This window comes from Rousettus aegyptiacus, unplaced genomic scaffold (genome assembly GCF_014176215.1).
Source record: "Rousettus aegyptiacus isolate mRouAeg1 unplaced genomic scaffold, mRouAeg1.p scaffold_m13_p_9, whole genome shotgun sequence".
In the NCBI taxonomy this organism is placed as follows: Eukaryota; Metazoa; Chordata; class Mammalia; order Chiroptera; family Pteropodidae; genus Rousettus; species Rousettus aegyptiacus.
Genome location: NW_023416312.1, coordinates 62,669,761 through 62,678,746, shown reverse-complemented (window position 1 = coordinate 62,678,746; position 8,986 = coordinate 62,669,761). Strand labels below are relative to the sequence as shown.

General features: G+C 35.9%; 1 pseudogene; it reads left to right on the top strand.

Annotated features, from left to right (window-relative positions):
- Positions 1 to 8,175: 8,175 nt before the first annotated feature.
- On the top strand, positions 8,176 to 8,294 carry LOC118607892 (annotated as a pseudogene).
- The last annotated feature ends 692 nt before the right edge of the window (positions 8,295 to 8,986 follow it).

Here is an 8,986-nt window from a genome sequence, read left to right as displayed (position 1 = left end):
CTAGAAATAATGTTATTATAGCAAGGTTACAGACTTCAAAGTTAATATAAAACAAATAAATTGTTCCCATAATAGCTGCAATGAAAAATTGGAATTTGAAATTTAAATTATATAATTTATAACAGCATAATATAAAATTAAAGACTTAGATAAAACTTAAAAAATGTGTGGTGTCCATATGTAATTCAAAAGATTATATGAAAATGTAAAAGACTTAGAATAGTCAACATGGTACTGAAAAATGGGAACAAAGTTGAACACAAACTACCCCACTTCTTTATTTGTTTCACTTATTTAAATTAATTAATTAATTTTTCTTATGGTGACATTGGTTAACAAAATCTAATAAGTTCAATAGTAAGGCATATATATATATATATATATATATATATATATATATATATATATTACAGTCTGTGTTCACCTCCCATAGTTAGATTTCTTTCTGTCACAACATATTTGACCCCCTTTACCATATCTACCATCCCCCTCCCCCCTCCCCTCTACCCTCTGGTAACCACTAGTCTATAGTCCATGTCCATGAGTCTGTTTGTCCTGTTTCTTTGTTGCTTTTAGTTTATATCGCACATATAAGTGCTATCATGTGATTTACAACTTTTTCTGCTGGCTTATTTCACTTAGCATGATTATCTTGAGGTCCATCCACGTTATCGCAAATGGCAGTATTTCATCTCTTCTTATGGTGGAGTAATATTTTATTGTATATATGTACCACAACTTCTTTATCCAATCATCTATCATAGGACACTTCGGTTGCTTCCATGTCCTGGCTGCTGTGAATAATGCTGCTATGAACATTGGTGTGTAACTATCTTTTTGGATATGAGTTTTCAAGTCTTTGGGGTAAATAAATACCCAGTAGAGGGATTGCCAGATCATATGGTAGATCTATTCTTAGATTTGTTGAGGAACCTCCATACTGTTTTCCGTAGTGGCTAAACCAATTTGCAGTCCCACCAGCAGTATATGAGGGTTCCTTTTTCTCTGCATCCTCTCCAACATTTGTCATTACTTGTACTGTTGATTTTAGCTATTCTAACAGGTGTGTGATGACATCTAATTGTGGTTTTGATTTGCATTTCCCTAATAGCTAATGATATTGAGCATTTTTCTAAATATTTTTTTGGCCATTTGTGTGTCCTCTAGGGAGAAGTTTCTGTTCAGGTCCTCTGCCCAGTTTTTGATTGGATCAATTTAGGTTGTTGTTGTTGCTGTTATTGAGTTGTAAGAGTTCCTTGTATACTTTAGATATTAGGCCCTTATCGGAGGTGATGCTTGCAAATATATTTTCCTATTCAGGTAGTTGTCTCTTTATCTTGTTGACGATTTCTTTTGCTGAGCAGCATCTTTTTATTTTGATGTAGTGTTATTCATTTATTTTAGGTTTTACTTCCCTTGCTTTTGAGGTCAAATTTGTTAAAGCCTCTTTAAGTCCAAGGTCCTTGACTTTCATTTTTATGTTTTCTTCTATGCATTTTATTGTTTCAGATCTCATAGTTAGGTCCTTACTCCATTTTGATTTAAGTTAGGTATTTGGTGACAGACAACAGTCTAGTTTCTTTCTTTTGCAGGTTGCTTTCCAGTTTTCCCAGCACCATTTATTGAAGTGTTGTGCCCCGATTCGGAACCCCACGAGCCGCGAAGGAAACAACCGCCGATGCAATCACACAAGGGAGTTTATTAGCGAGCTAGCTCGGACCCAACTCTATACACAGCCAAAGCAGTATGCAGAAGGGCCCCTTCCTTAATCTTACAGACATATTTAAAGGGAAAAACGACAGAATGGGGTGACAGGTCTTGGCGTTGCAGGATTGGTGGGCAGGTAGCCGCAGGGGAGGTCTAACTAGCAAACAATAGAAGGGGAATTCCAGGGCCATTCTTAAAGGTTGACTGGGGGGGGTGGCTACCGTTTCCATAGCGTCCCCATAGTGATGGACACACATGCATTCACACAGTAATTTCCAGGAATTGGCTAAAATGGAGACCCGTCACAAAATGGAGTCACTTTGGTCCTTCAGAAGAGGCTTTCCTTTCTCCACTGAATTTTTTTTTGGCTTTTTTGTCAAAAATTATTTGTGCATATAAATATGGGTTCACTTCTGGACTCTCGATTCTGTTCCACTGGTCCATGTGTCTGTTTTTATGCCAATACCATTCCATTTTGATTATCGTCACTTTGTAGTATAATTTGAAATTGAGCCAGGTGATGCCCCCAGCCTCATTCTTTTTACACAAGATGGCTTTGGCAGTTCAGGGTCTTTTGTGCTTCCATACGAATCTGAAGATTTTTTGTTCTATTTCTTTAAAAACTACCGATGAGATTTTGTTGGGGATTGCATTAAATCTGTACAATGCTTTAGATAATATGGTCATTTTAACTATGTTGATTCTTCCAATCCAAGAACACAGAATATCTTTTCATTTCTCTGTATCTTCTTCGATTTCTTTTAATAGGGTCTTGTAGTTTTCATTATATAAGTACTTAACAGGTTTCGATAGATTTATTCCTAGGTATTTTATTCTTTCTGTTGCAATTGCAAAAGGAATTATTTTTTCCACTTCTTTTTCTGACACTTTATTTTTAGAGTATTTTAATGCTATGGATTTTTGAATGTTGATTTCATACCCAGAAACTTTACTATATTTGCATATTATTTCTAGTAGTGTTCTTTTGGAGTCATTAGGGTTTTCTATATAGAGAATCATGTCATCCACAAATAGTGACAGTTTGACTTCATTTCCTACTTGGATACCTTTTATATCTTTCTCTTGCCTGATTGCACTTGCTAGGACCTCCAGTGTTATATTGAATAACAGTGGTGCTTGTGGATAGCCTTGCCTTGTTCCTGATCTTAGAGGGAAGGTTTTTAGTTTTTCACCATTAAGTATAATGTTGTCTGAAGCTGTGTTATATATGGCCTGTATGATGTTAAGGTACTTCCCTTCTATAACGATTATGTTAAATGTTTTGATTATGAATAGATGCCCTATCTTGTCGAAGGCTTTTTCTGCATCTATTAATATGGTCATATGGTTCTTATTTTTTAATTTGTTTATGTGGCATATCACATGAAACGATTTGCATATGTTGAACCATCCTTGTGGCCCTGGGATGAAGAGCACTCAATCGTGGTGTATAATCTTTTTAATACGTTACTGTATTCAGTTCGCTAGTATCTTATTTAGGATTTTTGCATCTGTGTTCATGAGAGTTTTGGCCTATAGTTTTCTTTTTTTTGTGTTATCTTTACCAGGTTTTAGTGTCAGAGTAATAATGGCCTCATAAAATGAGTTGGGAAGTATTGCCTCCTCATCAATTTTTTGGAAGAGATTGAGGAGAAGAGGTATTAAATCTTTGAATTTCTGGTAGAATTCAGTGGTGAAGACATCTGTACATGGACTTTCCCTTTTTTGGTAGGTTCTTGATGATTGTTTCAATTTCCATACTGCTGATTGGTCTATTTAGATTTTCTAGTTCTTCTTGATTCAGTTGAGAAAGGTTATATTTTTCTAAGTACTGGTCCATTTCTTCTAGGTTATTAAATTTGGTGTTATATACTTTTTCATGGTATTCTTGTATGATCATTTATATTTCTACTATATCAGTCATAATTTCCCCTCTTTCATCCCTGATTTTGTTTATTTGTGTCCTTTCTCTTTTTTCTTTAGTGAATCTAGCCAAGGGTTTGCCAATTTTATTAACCTTCTCAAAGAACCAACTCTTAGGTGCATTTATTTTTTTCTGTTGTTTTCTTGTTTTGAATTCCATTTATTTCTGTTCTAAGTTTGATTATTTCCTTCTGCTGACTTTAGGCTTCAATTTTTCTCCCTTTTCTAGTTTTTGTTTTTTGTTTTTTGTTTTTTTGTCTTGTTTTGTTTTGTTTTAAGATGAAGCATTAGGTTCTTTATTTGGGCTCTTTCTTATTTTTGGAGATAGGCCTGTAATGATATGAACTTTTTATGACTGCTTTTGCCGAGTCTCAAAAGTTTTGATATGTTGTACTATCATTATCATTCCTTTCTGTGTTTCTCTTGATCTCTGCTTTTATTTCTTCTGTGACTCAGTTATTCTTCAGTAGGATGTTGTTTAATCTCCATGTATTTGTGTTTCTTCCTGCTTTCTTTTTGTAGTTGCTCTCTCGTTTCAAAGCATTATGATCAGAGGATATTGTTGGTATGATTTCATACCTCTTATGTTTCTTGAGGCTATCTCTGTTTCCCAGTATATTGTCAGTCCTTGAGAATGTTCCATGGAATGTTCCATTGAAAAATATATAAACAGCCGTTTTGGGATGAAGGCTCTGTATATGTCAGTTGTATCCAGATTGTCTAATGTGCCATTTAAGAATGTTACTTACCCATTGATTTTCTCTTTGAATGCTATGTCCGTATTTGACAGTGGAGTATTTAGGTCCCCTACTAGAATAGTATTTTGCTGTTTCTCCCTTTAGTTCTGTTAGTAATTGCTGTATATATTTTGTGGCTCCCTGATTAGGAGCATAGATATTAATAAGTGTTACATATTTTTGGTGCATGATTCTCTTTATCATTATGGAGTGTTCATCAGTATTATTTTTTACTTTTTTTTTATTTTGAAGTCTATTTCATCCTATATCAGTACCACTACTCCTACTTTTTAAAAAATGTCATTTGCTTAAATATCACTTTCTAAACTTTCACTTTGAGTCTACATTTGTTTTTGGAGCTGAGATGTGTCTCCTGGACGCAGCATATCATTGGGTTTTGTTTTTCGATCCATTCTGCAACTCTGTGGCTTTTTATTGGTGAGTTCAGTCCATTTACTTTTTAGGTGATTATTAATATATGAGGTCTTCTTATAGCCATATTATGTTTTTCTTTCTGGTAGCTCAGTACTTCCATTGCTTCTTTGTCCTTGTGTTTCTGTTTTTTTTATTTTTTATTTTGGTTGGCTTTTGTAGGTTTTGCCTCTGGTTCTTCTTGTTTCATGTTATATACTTCAGTTCTGAATCTTTGGTGTGTGGCTGGCTACCATTACAGATATGAAAAGGATAGTTATATATACACAGTCGTCCATTTTCTTCTCTGTGTGCCTTATCTCATTTCCCCTTCGTGAATTTGGATCTTTGAATCCTCCCCTTTTCAGTCATTGTTATCTCAATTTGTCTCTATGTATGCTGAAAGTTCATTACTGTCTTGCTATAGCCATTCTCTTCATATTATTTAAGCTTATAATGACCCATTCTTAGTATGAGTTTCATTCTTCTGCTTCTATTTGCCTGATAATCGTTTTACTCCTAATTATGTATTTGTTGTTGTTGTTATTTTGTTTTAGGTGAGTTGACCCCTTTTGGTATTTCCTGTAGTGAAAGCCTCATAGAGGAAAATTCCCTCAATTTTTGTATGTCTGGAAAGGTCTTTATTTCTCCTTCACATCTAAAGTAGAGCTTAGCTGGGTTCATTATTCTAGGCTGGTAGTTCCTTTCACTTAATAGTTTAAACATTTTATTCCATTCCTTTCTGGCTTATAAGGTTTGTACTCAGAAGTCTGATGGTAATCTAATGGGTTTTCCTTTATAAGTTACTATTTTCTTCTCCCTGGCTTCCCTAAGAATTCTATATTTGTCGTTGACTTTTGATAACTTTACTATAATCTGTCTTGGAGAAGGCCTTTTTGGTTTGAGATAGTTGGGTGTTTTGTTGACTTCTTGAATTCCAAGCTCCAGCTCATTCTTTAGTTTTGGGAAATTCTCGTCCACTATTTGTCTGAAAATGCTTTATAGTCCCTGCTTCTTTTTCTTGCCTTCGATAATGCCTATTATTCTTATGTTTCCTTTCCTGATTGTATCAGCTAGTTCTTGTATTTCTCTTTCATTAATTTTTATTCTTCGGTTACTCTCTTTCTGTCTTTGATATCACTAATCCTTTCCTCCATTTGGTGAACTCTATTTCCCAAGCTAGCTTTCATTTTTCAGCTCTTGCAGTGTGTTCTTCATCTCCAGAACTTCTATTTGGTTCCTTTTGAGGGTTTCAATCTACTTGCTGTGCTCATCTAGTTGTTTTTTCAATTCCATAAATTTTTGATTTGAGTTGTTTCGGATCTTGTTGAGTTTTTTCAGAAGTATCATCATGAATCCTCTGTTATTTAAGTTGCATATTTCTATGTCTGTAACTTTATTTTATGGAGATTTTTCTATTTCTTTCTGAGATGCCTTGTTGCCTTGGTTGTTCGTGGTGTTTAATGGACTATTTCTGTGCCTGGACATTAATAGAAGTGTATTCTGTTGTTTTCCAGAAGGAAGATTTATTTATAAAGGTCTCTTTGTAGCCTGCTGCAAAGAAAGCACTTTTCTTTTGGTTTCCAGTAGGTGGCTTCTAACTTTCTTGGATCCCTGCTTTGTATAAAACCTAAATGTCTTTTTTATTTTCTTGTAGATATTTAATCACACTCCCTACTTTCAGTTTCAGTCCCTGTTAGTGTTAGCAACAGTTTCAATAGCATTTGCTCAGATTCTCCAGGGGCTTCACGATGATCAGTCTCAGAGGGTATGGGGGAACAGGTTCTCTGGGTTGGGAGTTGGGGGTTGCAGCTCAGCCTCAGTTCTGCAACCAAGGTCAGTAAAAATCAACTTTTATTTCTCTGCAGTTGCATCCCACTTCTCTACTTTCTGCCCTGATGACTATGCCCTACTCCCCACTGCATAGGAGTCTTGGCACTTCCAGGCAGGGCTATTCATGGAAGTTGCTGTACCTTCTTCCCTTCCCCTCCTCCTACAGAGAGCTCCAGAGGCTGCAAGAGATAGTTCCAGTCTCATCAGCTTTTGCTCAGATTTCCCTGGGGCTCCGTGATGATCTGTCTCAGAAGGTATGGGGGGAGGGGCTCTTTGAGTTGGCAGTTGGGGGCTGTAGTTCAGCCTCCGTATTGCATCTGGGACTGGTAAATATCATCTGTTGTTTCTCTGCTGTTCCTCCCGCTTCTCTGCTTTCTGCTCTGATGACTGGGCCCTGCTGCCGGCTGCGGCTGTGTAGAAGTTTTGGCACTTCCAAGCAGGCTAATCAGGTAAGTTGCCGCACTTTCACTCCTTCGCCTCCTCCTGCAAGGAGCTCCTGGGGCTGCATGAGGCAGCTTCTTGATTCTTCCCAGTCCACTGCCTTACACATGGGGTTCTGACCTATGGTATTTCTTAGGCACAGATCTCATGCTGAGATGTGCTGGCGTGCAGTTTGGGCATATTTTGTTGAATTTTAGACGCTCAGCTTATTGTTGTTTCAAGGGGAGAGATCTCAGGATGTCTCTCACTCTGCCATATTTCAAGGGGTCTCTTCCTATTCTCAATCTTTTTAAATCTGTTGAATTAGCTCTGTGTCACAATATATGGTCTATCGTTGAGAATGTTCCATGTACACTAGAAAAGAATGTATAATCTGATGTTTTGCATGAAAGGCTCTGTAAATGTCATTTTTGCCCAACTGATATATTGTGTCACTTAAGGTTGATATTTCCTTATTGATTTTCTGTGTATGATCTACCTATAGTTGAGAGTGGAATATTTAGGTCCCTACTATTAATGTATTTTTGTCAGTTTCTCCCATTAGTTCTGTTAGTAGGTGTTGTGTTTATTTTTTTATTTTTTGTGTTGATGTTTCCTGATTGGGACCATAAATACTAAGAAGTGTTAAATCTTCTTACTGTATGGTTCCTTTATCATTATGAAATGTCGATCATTGTCTCTCTTTACCTTTTTTATCTTGAAGTATATTTTGTCATTTATAAGTATGGCTACACCCACTTTTCTCTGAATGAGATTTGCTTGAAGTATCATTTTTCACCCTTTCACTTGAAACCGATATTTGTCCTTACAGCTGAGATGTCTCTCCTGGAGGCATGAATGTGGTTGGGTTTTGTTTACTGACCTAATCCGCCACTCTGTCCGTTTTTATTACTGAATTTAGTTCATTTACATTAAGGGTGATTATTGAAATATGAGGGTTTTCTATAGCTATTTTATCTTCTGTTTTGTGATATCTCGATGTCTTTATTGTTTCTTTGTTCTTTGTCTTCTTGTTTCTTTGATTTGCTGCTGTTTTAAAGTTTTCCCTCTGTTCTTTATCGTTTTATGATATTTGTCTCAGTTCTGTATCTTTGTGTGTGTGCTTGCTTACCAGTAAGTTTATGTATATGGCTACACCACCCTGAACAAGCCTGATCACATTTGATCTCGGAAGTTAAGCAGAGTCAGGCCTGGTTAGTACTTGGATAGGAGACCACCTAGGAAGAGCAGGTGTTATAGGCATAAAATAATAATAATAATAATAATAATAATAAGGGATTGTAAGCTGACAAAGTCCTTGCAATCTGTGAGATCAACCAAGGGTTGCCTTGCCTAAAAAAATGTTTATGTAAAGGATAGTTATATATAGAGAGATAGTAGTCCATTTTCTTCTGCATGCTTCTTATCTCCATTCCCCCTGGCAGATTTGAATCTTTACTCCCTCAACTCTTCTGTTTTTGTCGTTTCAAATGATCACTGTATATGCTGAACATCCATTTTCAAGTTTCAGTAGCTGTTATCTTCTATTTTTTAAAGTTTTTTTTCCTTTAACCATTATGTGGTATTTAAGCTTATAATACCCTGTCCTTAATAAGGATTGCATTTTCTTGTTTTTGTCTGTCTGCTAGTCATCTTAGTCATAATTATGTATTTTAAATCCTTTTGTTTAAGGTGGAATGATCCACTTCAGTAATTCCTGTAGTGCAGGCCTTGTAGTAGAAAATTCCCTTAGCTTTTGTATGTCTGAAAAGGTCTTTATTTCTCCTTCATATCTAAAGGAGAGCTTTCCTGGATATATTATTCTTGGCTGGTAATTTCTTTCTTCCAATCATTCGACTATTTGGTTCCTCTCCTTCCCAGCTTGTAAAGTTTGTGCTGAAAAGTCCAATGATAATCTAATGGGTTTTCTGTTATAAGTAGCATCTATTTTTTCT